This window comes from Silene latifolia, chromosome Y (assembly GCF_048544455.1).
Source record: "Silene latifolia isolate original U9 population chromosome Y, ASM4854445v1, whole genome shotgun sequence".
NCBI lineage: Eukaryota > Viridiplantae > Streptophyta > Magnoliopsida > Caryophyllales > Caryophyllaceae > Silene > Silene latifolia.
The window spans coordinates 402456458-402477595 of record NC_133538.1 but is presented as its reverse complement, the minus strand read 5'-3'; the positions used below and the strand labels follow the sequence as shown (position 1 = coordinate 402477595).

At 40.7% G+C, this 21138-nt stretch overlaps 1 non-coding gene across 1 annotated transcript; it reads left to right on the top strand.

The window, feature by feature from the left end:
• Positions 1 to 6063: 6063 nt before the first annotated feature.
• Positions 6064 to 6170, top strand: LOC141636998 (small nucleolar RNA R71). Its single transcript, XR_012541563.1, has one exon. It is a non-coding gene; the product is annotated as a small nucleolar RNA R71 (small nucleolar RNA).
• Positions 6171 to 21138: the final 14968 nt, after the last annotated feature.

Genomic DNA, 21138 nt, shown 5'->3' with positions numbered 1-21138 from the left:
TTTTGCATTTCTTTTTGAACATTTTCAAAGTCACCCCAATTAGTAACGAGGGTGCCTTGTATTTGAAGCTTTAGGAGTCTATTTTTGCTCCTCTTTTCTTTTGATGCATTTTGCAAACTTTCTTTCACTTTTCATTTCATTGAACTCAAATTGATTTCTTTTTGTTTTGTGCCCATTCCCTTTGATGACAAAAATGTATGGTAGAACATGGATGAATGATGGAAGTATGCATGGTTTCAAGGGTCACCTTGGAATAAACGGTAGCCAAGGAGTTATCACACCACAAGGTACTCTTGACTAGGCCATAAATCTTGGGTCAAAGGATACTAGCATGACACATCCTAGGGTGTTTTACAAGTATTCTAACAAGCAAAGTCTTAAGAATAAAAAGCATCTACTAGGGCCTATATACACTTGTCAAGCTTCCCAAATAGACGGTTTCGCAAAATTTTTCTAACATGCAAACTACATGCCATGATGCAACTAACATATACACATCCTAATGCAAATGATTCTACCAACTAATATGCCAAATAATTCTAGATGCAATCCTAAGTTCACATTGTTTTACCGCATCAATCAAAATAAAGCCACATAGTCATTAACATAAAGAGGAAAAAGGAGATTGGAAAGATCATACCATGCGGTCTTCAATATCCTCATATCTCGGATGTGGCGTAGTCAATCAAAGTGAACAAGGATGAAACAAACACAATATATACAAGACAATATATACAAAGGAAATGAACATGTTTTTGGTTTTTCAATTTTTCAAATTTTTATGATTTTTTTGAAATTTTTCAATTTTTATGGTTTTTGAATAAAAGTTAAGTGTTAGAATTCCCATCCCCACACTAATATGGGCATTGTCCTCAATGGCCAAAATGATGGAAATTATGCAAAGAATGATGCATGATTTCTATACTAAATGCAATTCTACACTAAGCTATACTACATGATGCATGGTTTTTGTTATGACGGAGAGGATAATTTAAATTACCTCCCGTTGCGTATGCATTAACTTCCCCAAACCAAGTAAGACACTATTGCTAATGTCAAAGCATGGGGGAGTTCATGCACATGCTATGCTATGCATGAAACTAGATTGTCATTTTGGATTTTACAAAAGTGGGAACAATAAAGAACACCTCAAAGGAACCGAGGTGTGAGTCCTTTGATGTTGCTAGGACTAAACCAACAATGATCAAAATGAAATAAAATACAAAGAGATATAGACAAACCGTGGGAGAGTAGGAGTCTCCAAGGCTAGTCTTCCATCATGCTACTATCATCACCACTTCCCTCATGAGAAGTGGTCACATTGCCACTTTCCTTGGCACTTTCTTCTTTGCTTTCTTCACCATCATCTTCCTCATCATTATCTTCACCATCTTCACCATCTCTTTCTTCATCTCCACTTGCTTCTTCCTCAATATTATCATCAATCTCCTCATCATTTCCAACAACCTCATTGTCTTCCACCACGTCCCTAGATGCACCCGGAAACAAGGCTTCTCTATCCGCCCAACTAGGCAAAGGACAAGATGGATCAAGGAGTCCTTGCCTAGCTAGATGTAGGAGGGGAGGATATTGAGCCAAATAAGCATTCTTCCGATCTTCATAAGCTTGCTTGTGCATGGCTTGCATTAGAAGAGTGACATAATCTTTTCCAATCTCAACTCCTTGCGGTTTGAACTCTTCATAATCATAGGGGTAAGGTGGTATAACAATGGAAGAGGAGGGGGTTTCATGATCACCCTTTTGTTGTTGAATGATGTACTCGGCTTCTTCGGATAGGGAAGTAAATAGTTGGTCCGGTGGACACTAAGACGGCAAATCTTTGCGGGTAAAGTGAATGATCGAGCCTCACTTGTAAGCCACCCATACTTGGTATCAAGGGAATTGTGAACAACCCACTTAAACTTGTTAATCAAGGTGGACATATCAATAAGATGGCCACCATCCTTAGCCTTGTACTTGCTATCCTCATTGAAATTAGGATCAAAGTGCTTGGCTAGGACCGTGACAAGGCCGCCATTAACAATAACGGTTTGACCCTTCTTCCCACTATCTATATGGAGCCATCTATCAACCAATAGCCTCAAAGAATTGTAAGGCTTGGTGTGAATTCTTCCAATATTCAAAGTTGATTCAAGGAGAATAAAATCGAGTCCCGTGAAATGATTGGTGTCTTTTCTAGCAATTATGGTATTTCCCACAACTTTGTGCCATATTCTTATGCCCGGATGATGGACCAAAAGAGCACGACAAGCTTTAAAATCTTCAAATTTCTTCCCGGAGATTGCCTCCCAAAGAGGCTCGGGATCATACTTCCCATATTGCTTATAAAATTTATGTTCATCGCTAAGACCCAAAATTTCACCCAATTCCGGAAAGGTAATGCGTCTACTAGTGTTAGCTAGACGAAACTCAATATTTTCCCTATTCTCAACTTTTGTCACTTTTAAAGAACTTAAGAATTCCAAGACAAGGGAGGGGTATGTTACTTCCTTCATATCAAACAATTTCTTTAAACCCATGGCATTGAAAAAGACTCTTGTTTGTTCAAGAACACCCAACTTCTCTAAAGTATCTTGGCATATGAATTTGGTGGATTGAATTTGTCTCATAGCAAACTTGACAAATGTATTTCTATGGGAGTCGGAAATGAATGTTACCTCCGGATAATGCAAGAGTTGATTAATTTCCGGAGTAGAGGGTGATGCTTCCATAGGAATTTGTTGAGGTGGTTGCACTTCCAAGCTTGGTGTTGATACCACCATTGCCAAAGCCTTCTTCATTTGTAGAGCTTTTTGCCTTTGAGAGAGAGTTGTAGTCTTTGGTGCCTTTGTTGCCTTTGCCTTTGCTTTTGTTGCTCCCTTTGTTCTTGCCATTTGATGAGCTAACCAAGAAAAAGATCAAAAATCTTCAATTTGTAGAATGCCCAAATCGATTTTGAAAGTGAAAGGCTTTGCCTTTATGAGAACAAAAATCAATTCAAAGGTGAAGATTTTGTTCTTGGTTTTGATTGTTAATGAAGATGGAGTGATTGATTTGTTATTTGAAAGATGGTTTGATTTGATTTTGGTGAGTTTTGTTGAGGGTTTTTGATTTTGAGATGGAGAGGATGAGGGTTTTGATGTTATGGGTAGTGTTTATGAGTGAATGAATGAATGAATGAAGGTGGGGTGGGTATTTAAAGAACTCGACAATATTAGGACGCAGGGGCAATCCGTGCGGATTAGGCGCAATCCGCTCGGATTACGCACTTCAAATTTTCAAAAATCCCGCCTAAAGACGGGCGGATTCTGGGTAATCCGCTCGGATTCTTTTTGGGTGAGACGGGCGGATTTCGCTTAAGACGGACGGATTCTTGTCCAGAGATTTTTCTTTGTTTTTATTCAGCTGCAAGACGGACGGATTGATCACAAGACGGACGGATTCTGTGAGACGGGCGTCTTTCCAGAAATCCGCTCGGATTCTTCAACGATCAAGAATTTTGCAGTTTTCGGCAAATTTCAGCCCAAGACAGGCGTCTTCTCGCCAGGACGCTCGGATCCTCTCGAAGACGGGCGGATTCTCGGGAATCCGCGGATTGGTCCTTGTGTACACGGATTCAGTCCATCCGTGCACCAACGCATTCCCTTATCATTCTTTCTTTCTTTCTTTCAAATCTTGTGTTCTTCATTGTGGGGGCACTACTAAGGCATGAATAGCCTAGGCAATTGCCATCCCCACACTAAGGTAAAGCACTACACATCAATTAAAATCATTAGTCCCTCCCTCACTTCTCTCTTTTCATGACAATTATTTTGATCAAAGTAAAAATAAATCCAAAATGACAAAAATGCAATACGAAAATTGAAATGTAAGTTAGGGAGTTAGAAATATTTACAAGTGGTGGTTTAGGGAGGACTCCACCAAACTCTCATTCTTGATGAGATGTCAAGGAGGCATGTTCAAGGTGTTGTTGATGTTGCTCAACACCTCGAAGAAGTAATTAAAAGCTTGTTCATTGTTATGGTAGAGGTCCTCAATAGACCGTGGTCCTTGTTGTTGATCATGATCGATGGCATGCCCAATGTAGGGATTAAAGATCCCTTCAAATTCGTCGTCCCAAAGACCACAAACTTCATTGAGTTGATCATTGAAAATCTCTTGCTTGGATGGAGACAACTCTCCCAATTTCTTCTCTTGGCCAATGAGGCCATCATCTTCTTCCTTGGTTGATTTTGATGAGCTTTGCAAGCTCTCCTTGTCACAATTCACTTGCTCTTTGAATGGAGCATCTTCAACTTTCTTCCTCCATTGGAGTTCCGATTTCTTCTTCTCATCTTTCCGGCTATAATGATCAATCATGAAACATGGCTCATGCAAACGAGGAGCTCTCATGGTCTTGTCAAGATTAAAAGTTATGCTTTCATCTCCCACTTCTAGAGTGAGCTCTCCATGTTTCACATCAATCACCGCACCCGCGGTGTGTAGGAAAGGTCTTCCTAAGATGATTGGAATGTTGGAATCTTCCTCCATATCAACAATGACAAAGTCCACCGGAATGAAAAACTTCCCAATTCGCACGGGGACATCTTCCCATATCCCTAGCGGTGTCTTCGTCGATCTATCGGCCATTTGAAGAGTGATATTGGTACATTTAAGCTCTCCCATTCCCAACCTTTTACTTACCGAGTACGGCATGACACTCACACTAGCCCCTAGATCACATAAGGCTTTGTTGATCGTTGTGTCGCCAATGGTACACGGTATTGAGAAGCTTCCGGATCCTTTAACTTTGGAGGTGAACTCCCTTGAAGTATTGCACTACTCACCTTGGTGAAGGCGATAGTCTCAAGTTTCCGGATTGACTTCTTCTTTGTGAGGATATCTTTCATGTACTTTGCATAGGCCGGAACGTGATTGATTAATTCCGTGAAAGGAATTGAGACTTCTAAGTTCTTCACAATTTCCATGAACTTTCCAAGTTGATCATCAAATTTAGGCTTGGCTTGACGACTTGGAAAAGGAAGTTTAATCACAATGGGCTCCTTTTCTTTGGCTTTGTCTTCATCTTTCTTTGAGCTTTCTTCTTTTGATGATTCCCTTTCTTTGGGACCTTGCACCACAACTTCATTCTCACTAGCTCTCACAACTTCATCCTCAACTTGCTCCTTCGGTGCTTCATATCTTGTACCACTTCTCAAGTGAATGGCATTAACCGTTTCATGTCTAGGAGGATTACCTTGAGGTGGTAATTGCCCCTTTTGTCTTTGTGAGCTCGAAGATGCTAGTTGGGTCAATTGTGTTTCCAACATCTTGGTGTGAGCTAGAATGTTGTTGATGGTGGTGTCTTTTGCTTGGCTATCTTTTTGCATTTGGGTGAAAAATTCTTGTTGATTCTTTTGCATTTGAAGGACCGCTTTTTGGACATCAAAACTTTGGTCATTGTGGTGATTGTATGGGTTTTGATTTTGGTAACCTTGGTTTTGATTGAAAAAGGGTCTTTGATTTTGATTTCTCATGGGTGGTGGAGTGTATGTTGTTTGAGGGTTTTGAACATTTTGGCTTTTGTATGAGAGATTTGGATGGAACTTGGTGTTTTCATTGTAGAAATTTGAATAAGGGGTACCACTTTTGTAAGCTTGGAAAGCATTGACTTGCTCGGTTGTTCCCCTACACTCACTTGAGTCATGACCCAAGGTTCCACAATTCTCACATATCCCGCTTGGGATTGATGAGGATGCCGTCATGGCATTGACATGATGCTTTGATGATTTTGAGCTTTCCTCAAGTCTAGCCATAGCTTGTTCAAACTTCAAGTTGATTGTGTCAATGTGAGCACTAAGTTGAGCACCCAATTGAGTAACGGTGTCCACTTCATACTTTCCTCCTCTAGTAGCCTTGCGAGGCCTACTATATTGCGAATTATGGACCGCCATTTCCTCAATCTTGTTCCATGTTTGATTGTCATCAACTTCGGTGAACATTCCATTTGATCCCATATTGAGAATGTTCCTTGAATCTTCATATAAACCATTCCAAAATTGTTGCACTAAAAACCATTCGCTAAGTCCATGGTGAGGACATGAGCGACAAATACCTTTGAACCGCTCCCAAGCTTCATACAAAGATTCTTCATCCCTTTGCTTAAAACCCGTAATTTGAGCTCTTAGCATATTGGTCTTCTCCGGTGGGTAGAATTTTTTGTAGAAAGCTAGAGCTAGCTTCTTCCAAGAATCTATTCCAAGGGTGGCCTTATCAAGGCCCTTCAACCATTGCTTTGCGGTGCCGATTAACTAAAAAGGAAATAAGACCCATCTTATTTGGTCTTGAGTCACGCCCGTTTGAGAGATAGCTTCACAATAATCACAAAATGTTTCCATATGAGAATGAGGGTCCTCACTAGGCATTCCCCAGAATTGGCTCCTCTCAACTAGTTGAATGAAGGCGGACTTGGCAATAAAGTTTCCGGTAAGATGTTGTGGGGTAGGAGTACCATTTGGTAGATCCTCCTCGGTGGGTATAGAGTGTGACGAGAATTTAGGCATTGTAGGTGGATTTTGTGTGGTATTGTTTAATGGGTTCTCTTCTCCTTCTATTGCGAAAGGATTGACAAACTCACTAGTGGGTTGAACAACTTCACCAACACCTCCCAAATTCCTCCTAACAAGTCTCCTATTATTCGTCAAGGTTCTTTCGATTTCACGGTCAAAAGGTAACAAATCTCTTTGTATCCTTCTAGACATGCAAAATATCAAACAACTCAAAAACAATTAGAACAAACCTTGAGGAGTTTTACTTCCCCAAGGTGAAAAAGACACAACTAAAAACAATAAAAGAAATCTTAAATCAATTAAACACCGTCCCCGGCAACGGCGCCATTTTTGATCGGAGCCATTTGGTGTTCACAATTAAGCATATGTGGTCGTTGGTCAATGGTCGATACAAAACACAATTTATACTTCACAAACAACTCTACAATTAGTAAAGAGGCAAGTAAAGGTCGGATCCCAAGGGACGGGTATTGAAATGAAGATTCTATTGTAACTAGTGGTGTCTAGGGGTGTCACAAATTGGGTTGATGTAGAAGGTTACTAAACTAAAATAGCAATGAAAATAAACTAACAAGGTAAATGAAATTAGGGTGTAAACAATTGATTAAAAGCACTAGGGTGTAATGGGTTCATAGGGGAATCATGGGATATGATCATACAAACATGTTCTCAAATTATAAGCAAGCAATTATTGTTGTGATGGATTGAGTTGGGTTATATCTTACAATCCTAGGAAAGTTTGGGTCCCGGAGCGAATCTCTTGGATTGTACAACACCTACAAGTCGACTTAATCTTCCCTACTTAACACATGCATGGTCTAACAAGACTCGAGTTGGGTTATGTCTTACAAGTCAAGTTGAAAGGATAGAAGATGATAGTAAATGCAAGGATTCATAGGCTTAGCATTTCATCAAATATAACATGTGCATGTATTAAGATCAAAACAAGCAAGCAAATAAGATATGAAAGCATATTAATTTAAGCATGAATCATTCCCCATGTTGGTTTCCCCTAATCACCCATTAAACCCTAGCTAAGAGACTACTCACGCATTATCATATTGATCATGCTAGAAAGGTTGTCAATCATACTAACATAATAAAACATGATGAATAAATGAAAGTAATTAGCAATTAATTAAAAAGGGATTAAGAGATTATACCTACTAATGATTCCAATAATAAAGCAAGAATAATAGAAGTACTTGAATCCTAGATTGAGAGGTTGTCAATCTCCCAATAATAACCCAAATAATCTTCAATTACCCAAAATAAAGTAAGAACAAGAGAGAGATTAAAGAACTAAAACTTGGATTAAAACTTGATTAATATTTGATTACAATATTGAAGAGAGATTTGATTGATATTAACTACACTAATTATTGATAAGAAGAACATGCTCCTCTAATTAGACTAATGGGGTATTTATAGTGAAAATTAGGGAGGATGCATTAGGGTTAACTAAGGGCTAAACTAGTAATTACACTTTTTAAGTTGAGCAAGGAGCCTCCGGGATTATCCGAGAGAAGGGCTTCTTCATTTCGTAGCTTGAAGAACGAAACCGTCTTTGTCTGGCCGTGATCCGTGCGGCCGGGAGTCGGGACGGTCGGATCTGGGATGGACGATCCGAGCGGATCAAGGAACAAGACGCTCGGATCGGGCATGGGCAATCCGAGCGGATTCTGGTGAGGACGCTCGGATCGGGCGAGGACGGACGGATTCTCTACAATCCGTTCGGATTGTAGTTCAAAGACTTTCCTTCTTCTTTTTCTTCCCTTTTCTTCATGAATTCCTTGGGGATTTCCTTGGGGACTCAAGGATCCTTTTCTCAACAATGCTCTTCTACTATGCTATGTACAAAGGCCTTCTAGTCTTGTCTCTCCTTGATGCTTGGTCATTGAATATGATCAATTTAGCCTTGTTTTGCCATGAAAATGCAAGATTCTTACTCCTTTCCTACCAAGGGATCAAAATCTCAAAGAATATGCAAAACAAAGAACTAAAGATAAGAAATGACCCAAATAGGCACTAAAAAGCATGGAAACAATGGTAATTCGGGGGCTAAATATGCGCCAATTATGGTCGCATCAATCTAGAAGGAAAGATAAGGGAGAGCTTGCTTTATTATCGTCTCAAGGTAATTTCTAAACCGTCTCATAACATACTTGTCTTAAAATCATTATAACTTATTAATTATACCACCGTGTGACTAAATAAGAAATTTACCTTGGCCGTGGACCACCAGGGAGTTACCAGACCCACCGTTGACCACCATTGACCGACATGGGAGGGGCGTTCGAAGGGAGTTTTTATGGGTGGTCTTGGTACGTGTTTTATATGGTTTGGAACCCATATTCAGTTGTAACTGAACTGGGCTTATTTAGGGTTATACCTGGGGTTGCGTCAACCAATGTGGGTGGTCTGGGATGGTTAAAGGTGGTGGCTTTGGTGGTGGTTGGCCGGAGTTACGATAAAAGGGATTGTTGTTGCTTTACACAATGGAATCGGTTTTATACACCTTCCCATGACATGCTTGATTCGAAATTGGGTTAGTTGGGCTCGTGGTGGTTAGTCGATTCTAGTGGTGGCGTTAGGATGGTCCAGGGTGGTGGTTTGCGTTTGTGGTTGTCAAATTTTCGTGGCTTGTAGGTATTTGTCTTAAACTGTGTATTGGGACCCTTCGTGCTTGACTAAGACCGTGACCAAGGGACGGGGGTGCTGCTGGTGGACTAGCGTGGGTCAGAGGAGACCACAGTGGTGGCCTCTAGTAGTGTGTGTGGCGGTTGTTGCGGGTGGAGTGTCGGGTGTTGCTCTGTTTTTATGTCATCGCTGTTTGAGAGTTTATGGTGGTTTGGTGTGCCGCTGGTGCTGCCGTGGGTCAGTGGTTACCATGGTGGTTACTGGGTCGAGTTGGGGTGGTAGTGTCATGGGCTGTTGAGTCGGGTTTTGGGCTGCACACACGGGTTGGGTATGTGATAGAGGACATAGTGTGTTGTTGTTTGGGTGGTGTCGTGGGTTGCTAGAGCATGGGTTGCTGATCGTGTGATGTGGTTGTGGCTGGTGTAAGATGGGTTGGTGAGTGGCCGATGGTGCAGGTTCAGAGTGGAGTGTGAGGCAGAGGGGGTTGTTATGGCTAAGGCATGTTTGGTGGACTATTTTGATGGATATTTGTAGCGGGGTTGGCTCATGGGTTTGGTATGTTCGTGGGGTTTGTTTGTTGGGTTTGATTGATTTAAGATCACATGATGATCATTATAGTATAACTATGGGTAGTAATCATTATTATTGTAATGGTTAGGTGACGGATTACTGAAGAATACTTTATGTAGATTACTTTTATTGGATTTGCTTGCAAGGTAGGAAATCATCTCAACACACTTGTTTATTTAATTAATTGGTTACTCAATTTGAACGTATTGGGAAGCCCTTTAATCGGACACCCAATCCCGCCCACGGTAGTGGCCTCTACTGATCGATCTTGGTTGGTTAAATGCGAAAGTTGATAAAACGGGTAAATGCATAAATGCGCATCCACAAGTTTTAACCTAACATGCGAGCTTTCTCTGTCGGTTGTTTAATCCAAGTATCAAGTATTTGATGTCAAGTTGGATTTAATGTTGATTTGCATGCAAGACGAAAATTAAGCATCCATTTACCGAGTTAGGTTTATGGTGCATAACGTGATCCTGTGTTCGGGTTAGTCGGGATCGTCCTAGACAAGTGCTGGAAGGAAACAGGGTCTGCATCAGGTAGCCTATATAGGCGCGAGCCATCTGGCGATGCAAACAGGCCTATCCTGGTTTGAAAATTGGAAAATGAGTGGCCTGTTTAGGCACGAGTCAGCAAGGGACGTCTCTTGACTGTTAAAACATTTGTAAAATGGTTTGAAAAGACGGTGTTTGAACCCGTCTTGGTTTGAAAACGTCGTTTAGACCGCTTTTGTGTTGATGTGAAGAACGAGACTTGAATAATCATCATTGTATTGCCAATATTCGATGTCGGGTTCGGTTTTTCAAGCTTTACATGAATAGTTTTGAAAAATGATTATGAACTAATTGTCTTATGTTCATTTGTTTGTAATTAGTCAATGTTCATCATCGTACCCGGGTCAAAAACCGACATGGTATGTAGAACCAAGGATGATTTTGTAGTTATGACTAATATGTTTGTTTTTGAAATGTAAAAAAATGAAATAAAAGGTTTTAAAATGCCTTTTAAAATGTAATTAACCAAATATTATCACTGAAAGACGGATTAAACCGTCATGGTATTAGGAACCAAGGGTGAAAAATGTTTTATGGTTAAAAGTTTATCATGAAAATATTTTGAAATATTTGAAATGGTAAAACCGATTACAAATAAGAAATGTATTAAAGAGGAAGATGAGACCAAACACGGCTGGATTAAGGCCTGAGAGGGGGTTTAGGCGCGAGCCTGTCTACTAGACAAGCAGCCCCTGTCTCCGGCTAAAATCCGGTTTTAGCTCATCTAACCTATATTTGAATCATGTTATGCATGTTTTAACATGTTATAGTCATAAAACAGATGAAAAACATGATAGAAGAGGATTTTTACACCCTCATACTTACATGATAGGCTTGAGACGAGAAATCGACGAAAGTGTATCAACTTGTTTCGTCGGAAAACTCGGTTTGAAAACCGTTTTAGCAATTTAAAAGAGTGTTTTAAGTTTAGTGATTGTGTAGTTGGTAGAGATGGTCGGTCAAGTGATTTAATGCACGATGACGGTACCAAAAAATGTGTAAGGCTTGTGTTTTCGATCGGTAAGTCGAAAACATGACTCGGTTTGTGACTTGAGAAGTCGAGTATATAATTTTAAGGGAGAGATGAGGGGGCGGACACTCGCATGAGGATTATGATGTTTGAAGGTGGGTATTTATAGAGAAATGGGTGGTTGTGTGCATTTTGAGCGACGTGGCCGCATGGGCTACTCGAAGAGGCGCGAGCCATTTCACGGGCCTTCGAAGTGTCTTGTCACTATCACACAATTAAAATCATGATTTGTTCTATCGTATGTTTTGGATGATATCATTTTTACTTAACCATGAAGCATTCCGGAAATACTTAACATGGAAGTCTTTAAAATTTTTGTTTTTTGTGTTTCACTCGGTTTGACTCATTCTTGGAGTCGGGATTTTAATTTTTGAGTTGGTTTTTGATCCGGTGTCGGTTTTGACTCTAATTAGTGTCATTGAGACCCCGTCGTCATGCATTAAACACTCCATGTACTTTTGAAATGTTTTGAAATGTTTTGTTTTCAAAATCGTTTTATATTTTCCGACGTATAGTTGTACAAACTGTCGATTAAACGCTGCGATTCCTAAGCATGTTGTAGTCCGATAATCATCGGGCGTTTGTTGGAGACTCAACAGATACTGGGTATCTACAGAGCCCCCACTTTGACTGAGGCTTGGATAGGGCAAAAGTCAAAGTATAGCCCCAGGTCAATCGAAGATTACAACCTGGAGACCGAAGCGACGTCGAGGCGGCTCGAAAGAGTTCGGGCCAAGGACTTGGCAATAGGAAGAGCGATGCCAAGGCGTCTCGGGGATGCGAGCCAAGGACTTGTCGTCGGGAACAGTTTAGAGTCTGTCGACTGTTCGTGCGGGTCGTTAAAGTCCATTAGACTACGTAAGAAGGCTCGCCAGCCATGATAAGGAGTATGACCTCAGGCATCTTTGGGATATGTCCTTGAGCTGTTTCTTTATTTGCGGGCGAAGGCTCGCCAGCCGCGTTGCGGATATGAAGGGGCTCACCAGCCTTGTTGAATGTGATGCGTTTTGAGGCTCGCCAGCCATGTCGAATGTGCATTGTAAGGCTCACAAGCCATGTTGAATGTGCGTTGTAAGGATCGCCAACCATGTTGAATGCGTATTGTGAGGCTCACCAGCTATGTTGAATGTGCGTTGTGAGGCTCGCCAGCCATGTTGAATGTATGGTCGACTGTGGGAAATAGCCATGTTAGATAGGCCCATTTCGAGATGTCGTTCGAGTTAGCGGGATCCGTGAGGAAGCCTCTGATATCCTACTGGGGATTCTCAATGTTTATATCGGATGTCTGTGGCACCGGAAATGGATAGGCTCGTGAGCCTGGCTCCCGTGGTTGGCAGCGATTTTGAATCTCAAAGGAGGGTAACGGTTTTATTGTCGTTTGTTTTGTAGAAAAAGCACAGATGTGTATTCTGCCATTTGATGTGCGTTTAGGGATAATGGTCTTGAATTCGTCTTCCCATGATTTGAGATTTGTGAAGGGTAGTGAATTTCACTACCCTATTTGAAGGTTTGGCGGTTTTTAATGCCGTTTGTTCGAGGTTTGAACATGTCGTTGAAAATTTTGTGAAAATAGCGAATTTGAACTTCACTATTTATTTTTGTTTGAAAGTGACGGTTTTTAATTCCGTCGTTGAAGTTTTGAGAAAATAGCGAGTTTGAATTTCACTATTTTGTGTATTTGAAAAATGACGGTTTTTATTGCCGTCGTTGAAATGTTGTGAAAATAGCGTATTTGAATTTCACTATTTTGTTTTTGTATTTGAAAGATGACGGTTTTTAATTCCGTTGTTAAAAATTTTGAATTTGTGTGGGGATTGGGCCAAAGCCCAAAATTCCGCTGAATGAGCAGAGAATACCCCATTGAGGCGCGAGTCTTCCTGCGGAGGGATGGGGCTCCCATTTTTTCTGTAAAAAGACGCGAGAAGCCTAAGCTTCTCATTTCACTTCGTCTGCTTCCCTAAAACCACGACAATCACAAAAAAATTGCCATTTTTGGGTTTCGTTTCTTGCTTGCTTTCGTGCTATTAACATCATGTCATCTCAAGGTATGTTAATCCTCTCGAATCCATTTGAATCTGTTTGTCTTTTCGTTTATTAAATTAGGGCAAAACCCTAACCTTTCAAAAAATCGATTTGGACGTTTTTGTTTAGCCCATTTTTAGTGGAATTGATGATTGCATTAGGTTAGAAACCTGTTCAGGAGTATAGGGGTGCTTTTAGTTTGCATTTTGGTCCCTGTTCCCGCTCCCTATGCTCGAAAAAACGTGAGTAAGATGGAAAACCGTCTTATTTCACAATGCCAAGTTTGTTTTCTTGAGTTGTGTGCCCCACTAGGTTGTATTATAGTCGAGGAAGACCACTTTTGCTATATTGAACCTTCGTTGGGCATTGTTGGCAAAATTTGAATTTTTGCCTTTTTGCGACGGTCTTATGTCTGATGAAATAAGCGTCTGTTTGAGCTCAAATTGAGCCATTTTGTCTTGAAATGGACCTTAAAGGTTAGTTTAGATCACTTTGAGATGTGATTAAATCACGTTGTTTTGTTGTGATCGTATTTTGAATTTTTGACCAGTTTGTGCCCGAATTGACGTAAGATTGCCTTTTTGAGCTTTGAAAAATACCCAGTTGTGTCGTGAATTTTGTTGTTTTTTTGAGGGCCTTGTGTGGGCCTTTGAGGTGTTGGGTGGTTTTTGAAATTTTTGTTGTTGTTTTGACTCGTCTTTTGCTTGAAAAGAAGGGCAAGTCCTTTTATGTGCGATTTTCGTGAAGTGTTTTTTGTTGGATGGATCTGGGCTGGTTTGTCCTTGTTGTGTTTTCCATTTGCAGCTGGTTTGTTGTTTTTTGGATTTGTCCATTTTGTGCCGTCGTAATGCCGAAATTTCAGCAAGACGTGTTTTGTTTTGTCCTGATTGAATGGGAGTGTTCTAGGCCCTGTGGGTCCGTTGCTAAGACTTTAGAGGAGGAGGAGCCCACTGAGTAGGCTATTATAGCCGAGAGAGCTATGGAGGCTCGTCAGGAGGCCGTTGTCGTTGGTGTTGAGGGAGCCACGGGGGCTCGGGACGAGCCTGTTGTTGAAGCTGTTGGTGCTGGGAGGGCTCAGACGGGGTCTGAGTCCGGTACCTCTGGGAGGAGGGTTAGTACAACCAGGGTCATTGATAGGCCTCCTCCCCATCGCGTGGAGTCTCGTAAGGGAAAGAGACGGAGAGTGGAGACGGAGGCGAACGATGTCTTTCTCGAGAACTGGGATGTTAGGCGGGTTACAACCCCACGGGGGTTGAACCTGCGGGCGGCGCCGACTTGGGCTGAGGGTTTTGACGATAGCCAGCTGTTGTTGCGGCTAGACATTCACATCTCTTAACGTGCACACGAGGGCTTGGTGAGTTTACTGCTTTGTCGAGCCTTTTTGCTGTTTTTGTTGTTTCAAACCTGAATAGGTATTCTGTTACTGTTTGTTTCCCAATTTCAGAAGATTGCTACCTTGAGGATTTTCTCAGGCTTCTCGACTTGCTTGGGTTTCTACGACATTCTCCGAGCCGGAAAGAGGGCGTTGATAGAGAGGTCGGCCATGGGGCCGTTAGTTGCTGCTTGGCGTGAGATTCACAGGGCTTTGATTAGGTCGAACCTGTGTCTGATCCGTGCCATGTTGGGCCGTTACTAGGACACGACGTCGTCGTTCCACATGGAGTTCGGGGAGGTCGATGTCACCCTGGAGGATTTCGCCATGATATCGGCCTTCCCTGTGGCGAGACGCCTGTTGAGTTCCTAGAGACGCCGGAGAGAGTGTCTTCCGCCGTGGTTACGGGTTTAATCGGCAAGGTTTTGCCTGCGCCGACTGACATTACTCCTTTCCTGATCGCTAACTAATATGTGAGGGACCACTTCAGGGGGAGAGTGGCAGGCTTTGTTCCGGCACCGTTGGCGAGTCCAGAGGCTGAGGCTGACGCGCAGGAGGCGCGATTGTGGTTGTGGTACTTCTTGGGTACTACGTACTTTGGTGATAAGGGTGAGCGCTTGTCGACCAAGGTACTTCCTCTGCTTGCTGACCTAGACGCCTTGGGGCAGTTTGACTAGGTGACGCTGGCTTTGGCGAGTTTTACCCGGTACATGCACGCTGCAGTTTGTCCGGAGGTGAAGGGGAATGAGATTTTCTCGCTTTGTTTGGTCCCGGCCTCATCTTGGTGGTACGAGCATTTTTGTGGTTTTTTGACTTTGATTTTGATTTTGTTTCATGGTTGATTTTTGAGTTTTGGCAATTTTTGAAAAATTGGTTGATTGGTTGTATGCTTACTTTGTTCCCCTGCGCCCGAGGACGACTGGTGATGTGCTTTCGACTTACCCTGCCGTGAGGGTTTGGACGGTCGCTCGGAAGAAGTCGACCAAGTTGACTTAGAAGGACTGCATGCGTCAGGTGAACGCCCTCCGAGTTGGTGACGTAAGTTGTTGCTTTTTATCTCTTTTGTTTTGTAGAAACGGATATAGATAGGATGACTAGTTAGCATAAAAAGCCCCAAGTTAGTTAATTAGCTTTGACTTGAGTGCAGTTTGTCGGGTGTCCTTGGGATTGTTACACAGGCGTACCAGTTGTTGTCAGGGAGCGTCGGCGACCTTGCAGTTCCCAGCGTTTGTACCTCAAGACGGCTGTAACACTACAGTTTTCTAAGTCTGTTACTCGGCCGAATATGGCTTACTCGGCTGAGTAACGAGTCGTGTGTCTCTGGTCAGGCTACTGTCCAGGAATACTCGCCCGAGTATGGTAATACTCGACCGAGTAGGGAATACTCGGCCGAGTATATTATATACTCGACCGAGTACCCGGTCTGTTACGGGTTATTTCCGCGGTTTTGATTAAAATGATTAGAGATTATATATAAGTCGTTTGTCAGTTTCTAAAGTCATTTCCTCCAAAACCTAAACTACGTTTCATTTTCCTCAAAGCATCTTCATAGATTCTAAGGCAAAGGTCGTCAATTGTGGGTTCTAGCATCTTATTCCGTGTCAATCGTTGTAGTAAGTGTCTTATTCTTGTCGATCTATTATTGTTCTTATAAGTTAGCAAACCCTAGGTTGGGTTAATTTGGGGGTTTAGGGTTTTGGTCATCGTATGTGTTGTTGATTGTTAATTATCATTGTTGTAGGTGATGATTTGTTACTACTTGTGCATTTCAATGATTGGCTCCGGCATAACAGATTACGAGAAGGTAGAGTTTCCCTACTCGGTTTACTGTTTAATTGTTATAAGATTATGTGGTAATTGTTGTACGATTGATTATCTGCTGATCGTTGTTGGTGTATTGGAGTTGGTGTTAGTGTTGTGATGATTGATGACAATGATGTTCGCGAGGTGCGTCCTCGGCTGAGTGGAGTCACTTGCGGGAGTGGCTTCACGCCCTAGTTTTTCTCTTTGTGGAACCCGCCATAGAAGGGGTTATGCACATTAACGAACAGGGTTATTGCTCGTTGATGAGCAGGGAATAGGTAGGGATTGGCTGCGGTCCCCAACTGGCGGTGAGGATTATCTGTTGCGATCGGTAATCTGGCAGGGCTACACACTTTAGTGTGTAGTTAGTTACTATGTAAGATAAGGAGTTGGAGGTGGATGATGATCAGCAGTTTGTCTTTTGTACTTGTCTTATTTTGATTATTCAGTAATTTGACCCCGGTATTTGTTTTAAAAACTGTGGTGATGCATTCAGAGGTGGTGAGCAGTTATTGATCAGGTATGAGATGGTTTGCACGAGGGATAGCTGGGATGGAGTCATCACGTGTCACTAGAGTCTTCCGCTGTGTCTTGAACTTATATTTCTTTCAGTTGGTTAGATATCTTAGAACAGATGTATTTCACTTTACAGTTTTGGGTTTTGGATATGTAATCACGTAAACTCGTTTACTAAAGTATGTTTCTTTATGGTCAATTTAATATACATTGCCTTGGGTAACCGAGACAGTGACGGTCTCTCATGCTAGGGTGGTCCTGGTAAGGACCCTTGGTATGTGGGGGTGTCACAAAGTGGTATTAGAGTGACGATTTTGGAACCTGTAACTAATCAACCAAATGAACATAGAGAGTCAAATTAAAATGAACCTGGGTAAGAGTTGATAGGAGTTAATGAAAAGACTTGGGAGACGTCCTACAGTCGCGAACTCGCCCTACAACTTTAAACCGGTCACTATGGGGTGTCATGGGATAGCTATGTGTTTACTTATGTTTATATGAGTATGTTGGATGGGTGTTATGTGGTTGAATGGAGGTGTGGTGGAAAAGATGAAGGTAATTGTTTATGATAACATGAATAGTGGTTGGGATCGCTACTAGTTTACTATTGTCGATATGCATATGATTGGATGAATATGATTGATGAATTGGTTTGAAAAGATGAAGTAAGTAATTGCATGAGAATATGAAATTCATGTGGAAAACATGTTAATGTGATTGAAGCGGATTTTCTATTGTTGTTATGTTAGTAACATGTGAATAGGGGATATATGTCGTATATTATGTTATTGTTTTTACGCAAAGTTATAGAATAAAAGCATGTGGGTAGTACATGATTGTTAAGTTGAATATTGTATAAGCATGATGGGTGATATTGTTTGGCTTTTGTAGATAGTAACATGTGGTTAGGGATACTGGTTTTATGAGTATTAAGTTGTTTTTGTTTACCTTTTGTTGTTTAAGTTGTTTGGAAGTAAAAATCTAGTAGTTATGTTGTCCGATTATAGAGAGGTTGTCTTTAAACTCTTATATACTGAGATGTATATATGATTTTGATGTGATTCTAATTCAAGATGATTGCTTGTTCTTTTACGATTCTAACGATAGGTCACACGCCCAAAATGACCAAGTAACGAGTGAGATATGATTGTTTTACGAAAACTGGACGTTGCTGAGAACTGTGCCGATAGTCGACCAAGTAGGCCCTACTCGACCGAGTATCATTTATACTTGACCGAGTAACCCATATTCGGCCGAGTAATCTTTCCGTGATAATCCTGTTTAGCTTCGGAAGTCGTGAGCTCGGCCGAGTAGTCTGATTACTCGACCGAGTGTACTGTACTCGGTAGAGTACGTCATGAACTTGACCGAGTATCTCTTTGGGCGGGTTTTTTCAGTCGAAGGCTACATTCTTACACGTGTTTTGAGTAATAGGTTATGTGCACATGTATGTTTTGTGTCTTAAAGCATTCTTTTATATATGTGACGGTCTTGATACGTAAGTTACCAAATGCTATGATATGGAGAATGCCGGCTTATGAAGGATATGTGTTGGATAGGAAGGACATGAGTTATATGTTGTTGTGAGGGATAGTGGAAAAAGAAAAGGGAAGATTGATGAGCGAATCGAGGCAAGGAGCATGTTTTGTGAGATATGGTGAGTGATATAGCCCTGTGTTATGTAATATAAAAGTAATTGTATATGGGCAAGGGTGATGTAAGTGTAAAGAAACGTGAGAATGAAAGATTGAAAGGAAGGATGTGAATATTGATAACTTGAGAGGTGTAAGGACTTATGGAGAGAGATGGTTAGGATTATGTTGGTTAAGAATATATATGTGATGAAAGGTTGTTGTACAGGGATGGAGAAGAGGGGTATATAGTGAACTTAGATGGAGTTATGTCGCGATGTGGATTTGTAGATAGTGGCTGGGTTTAGAAATTAGGATTATCAAGAGGTGAGCCTAGTGTATAATTCTTTGGGCAATTAACGGTATGAGGTGAATTTTTGGTTTTCTAGGGACACGAAAGGGAGATACAACTAATTAAAGGGTAACCGTTAGTTGTGTGGACTTGATGGTGACAAGTGTGAGTGAGTAGTATGATGGGAGAGGACCAGTGATAAGAAAGAATGAGAAGATATTGATATGAATTAATGGAATTTGAGTTGTGGAGCAATAAGAAGGTAATCGGATTACTAAAGAGTTAGGTAGAAGAAGGAAGGAGATGAATTATTAATCGGTATTATTGGATAGAAGTAAGTTGGGAGAACGTTGACCAAAGTTATGGGACATACAAGTAAGGATTCATGGAAATGCACGATAGCATCATGAGGGGTGTGAGTTAATAGTTATATAGTAGTTTAGGACGACATGTTTGCCGTGAGTTTCGAGGTATTAAGAAAGTAAGAAGCTGGCAGAGTGTTTACACGATATGAGATTTTGGTGGAGAGTTAGGTGATGATGCAATAAAGGATAGAATGGGAAATAATGTTGAGGTAAGTTTTGTTGATGGATTTGATGTTCGTTATTTGGGATGATAACTAAAGAGAGGAAACGGGTTATTATATTAAGAAGTGATAGTAAGAGAGTAGTTGCATGAAAGATGGTGTTGTTGTAGTGTTGTCACTAGTAGTTAAGGATGATGTTAAATAGGGAAGATAGCCATTCTAAAGAGGTTGATTTTTGTAGAGGCCGGGTTGATATGTATGGTTGTGAGGGGGTATGAAATGTGATTATAGGAGGCGGGTGCTAGTAGTTGAGTATTAACGGTATGGTTACATTGTCAAGAAGTGATAGTTATGCGAATGGGAGAATGTAATAGGAGGGGCATACGAGTTAAGCACGGGTGAGAGGTAACCTTTATCAGGTAGTAACTTACGTGATCAGGATTGGCTAGTCAGATTCAATTATGGGTCCATGATATGTGTAAATGTTTGTGTGAGGTTCTGACCTCATGAGTCATGGTATAGATAATATTCATAAGGTTAGTATCTGTGATTCCATGTAACATGTTGCATTGTGATCTAGTAAAGCGGTTTTAAGAAAGTCTTCTGGTCAAGGAGGTCGTACTGAGTCAGTGTTTATGGGATTGAATAAGTTGCGATGACTATCGATGTGTTGGAGCTAGTTTCCTCCACAGTTAGTGTGATAACGTATATAAATCTCTTATAGGTTCACAGGGTATACTTTGTATTTTATCAGTTGATTAACGTTTATTAATAATGGTTGGCTTGCTAGAAGTTTGACGTTATTATCATACTGATGGCGGTGATCAACTGGTCCCTAAAAGTCACACCTAAAGGTTGTGTTTGAGATATGTGATTATATGTAAATATAATCACATTGATGCCTTATATGACTAAAAGGTTAGTCCATGTATTTGACTAAAAGGTTAGTGAATGCGATGATGAGTCGATTATTTAATACAATTAAATAATATTAGCTGAGACGAATTAATTGTTAATTCGTAAATTGAATATAAACTGTTATATTTAATTATTGTATATAATGTTAGCTTAAACGAATTAAGATGTTAATTCGTAACTAAACGTAAACGGTTATATTTAATAAGCAAATTATAAATATGCGATATTTATAGTTAATGTATATATTATACGATATTGACATAATAAATGATGACGGACCGGTATTAAGTGTGTGGACTTATTAATACAGGACGACATAAATGACAATTGATAAATAATACACATTTTATACATTTTTTATAACAACCTAAAATAAGAAGATTTCCTCCTTATTTTTGGTCGTTGGTCAAACCGAAAAAGAGAAAAAAAAAAGGAGAAAAATATCTCTCCTAATTCTTCTCCTTGGACGGTTAAAAGAGGAAGAGAAGATCATTTTTTCCTTACTTCTTTTTGACCTAATGTTCCCACATCACAAAACCCTAAAATCATTAGAAATTAGGGATCTCATTATAGCAAAAAGAGAGGCATTTCTCAAAGCATTTTGGGTGCAATGATTAGGAGAATATCGATCTCGATATTTGTTCTTAGGCCATATTGCTAGGACCGAAGGTTAATTCTAATCTCTACTCCTTTTGTTTATGTAATGTCGTTTATGA